Source organism: Acyrthosiphon pisum, unplaced genomic scaffold (genome assembly GCF_005508785.2).
Source record: "Acyrthosiphon pisum isolate AL4f unplaced genomic scaffold, pea_aphid_22Mar2018_4r6ur Scaffold_21582;HRSCAF=24315, whole genome shotgun sequence".
Lineage (NCBI taxonomy): Eukaryota > Metazoa > Arthropoda > Insecta > Hemiptera > Aphididae > Acyrthosiphon > Acyrthosiphon pisum.
In genome coordinates this window covers 31,494-33,853 of record NW_021771065.1, presented here as the reverse complement: position 1 = coordinate 33,853, position 2,360 = coordinate 31,494, and positions in this window count along the sequence as shown.

The following is a 2,360-nucleotide window of genomic DNA, read 5'->3' as shown; positions in this document are numbered from 1 at the left end:
CATGTACAGTAGAACTTCGATTAACCCGTCACTCGATTACCCGTCACTCTCTGTTATCCGTCATCGGTCACCGCCAAAAAAAAAAAATTATTAGCGATTAGACGATCGCGATAAACTCGTGCCCAACACAGTAACTATCAAGTGTATAAAAATAGTTTGTAATATGTACATATCCAATATAAGCGATAAACGTGATAAACGAACTATAAACTTATGTGTGTATGTATTGTACTATGTCCAATTTAATCAGTGACCGACGAACAGCCTACGTGTAAGTGTGTACCGTGTGTATTAGTGAAATTTTGAATGATAAACAAATTATTTTGAATGTCACTGCCGTTGAAGAAGAAGAAATTGATGAGTGTTGCCGCGACACAGTGTTGTGATTATCATGCGATATGCAAAACAGCGCAGCGGCGGCGACCAGTCTTTATCTCTCTCCCCCTTCCTCGTCCTCATTTAATCGTTACTCTTTAGGTATGTGAATTATAATCACCTATATAAATTAATTTATTATTATTGTTATCGTTGTCGTCATATTGTCTTTGTTTTTATATCATCTGTTTTAATGTTTTTGTTGTGATTACGCGGCCAACGCCCTTATTGTTGTTATTAATTTTTTTTACCGTTAAGTGTTATTATACACATCTACGTACCTACTTATATTAATTACTGTATTATTGATTCGTGTTAATTGTTTTTCTTTTTTTTTTTTGCTATTGAAGCACCGCGGAAGTGTTTGTTTTGTTGCCACTGCGGCAACATATGTATATTATATATTTATACCTGATCAGTCATTGCGACATATTATTATTATATAAAATTCTACCACCGGCCGAGTCAGTGCGACACGGAACCGTTGTATTCTTGTCATTATTGCAATAAAGCGCCACCATTACCAGCATTTACGTGAGTTCTATTGTATTTCTGGTTGGGTATTATTGTCGTGTACTCATCTACACCAGCTAGTCATTGAGACATCGTTGGACGGGGCTCTTCCATCGTCGAGATCGGGATTGGTGTCATCATCGATTGCGTAAGACCGCCAGCACCCGCCGTGGTGTGTGAGAGGCCGCCAGGGTCTTCGAGTTCAGTCACCGTCGGTTGTCATTCGTTGCAGCCATCATCCATATCATTATCATAATCGTAGAGTTAAGTGTAGATTTTAAGTATTCGCCGATTTCTGTGAGGTTGGTGGTCATTGCACCAAACCTATTCCGACCACCAAGACATCCCCACCATATAACTAAACTCATCTTCCTTACTCCCGTGCATAAATTCAACTTCCTTGGTCCGTTAATTTTAAGTCTCTTTTGGTCCCCTCCTATCGTTGTCGTCGTCGTATCTGGTTGCCTTCCCGGTCATTTTAAGGCAGTGCACATTAAGTTGCCTACCCTGTTGAATCCAAGGCAGTGGGCATTAAGTTGTCCATGTCAAGGTAGCATCATCACAACCTAGGTTCCATAGTTTCATTTCATCGTAACAGGCCCAAGTGGCAACATTGGTAGCAGAGCGTGGTTATTACTCAATTTTCTAATCTTATCTAATTTCAACTATCTATCTTCGGTTATACCGTATAGTTTAAACTACTATGGCGCCTTCGGAGTTGGCCGAATGTATTAGGAAACGCGGGGTAGCAAAGGGTAAACTAACTCGATTTGGATCATTCTTTGATACATTCCAAAGGAATGCAAGGCGCAACTATACTGAGTTGAAGTTACGGATGGAAAAACTGGAATCATTGTTTGATGAATTCGACCTTCTTCAAACTGAAATCGAAGGTTTGGATGAATCTGACTCGCAGCAAGAAGAACGCATCAAATTTGAAAATGAATTTTTTTCCATACAAGCGGCGGCGGTGAACGAGTTATCATCACAAGAACAACAATCACCTGATCAATCATTCACTCAAAATCATCGACAGGGTGTTGAAGCTCACATAAAGTTGCCGAGAATCAACCTTCCTGAATTTGACGGAGAATATGAAAACTGGCAGTGTTATCGGGATACTTTCAGTCTCATGGTTCACAACGCTCGAATACCTGCAGTAGAAAAATTTCAATATCTCCGATTATCTTTGAAAGGGCTGGCACAGTTAATCGAAAGTTTGGAGGTAACGGAGGGGAATTATTTAGTTGCATGAAACTTAGTTCAAGAGCGATTTGAAAATAAGCGTCTCATAGTACAGACTCATGTTTCAAAATTATTTGCAGTAAATAAGTTAGAAAAAGCATCAGCCTCTGAAACGAGAAGTTTCTTCGACACCTTCCGTCGACACCTGGGAGCTTTAAAAGCTATCGGAGGACCAGTGGATGAATGGAGTACGCTATTAGTACACATAGCATCATCCAAACTCGATG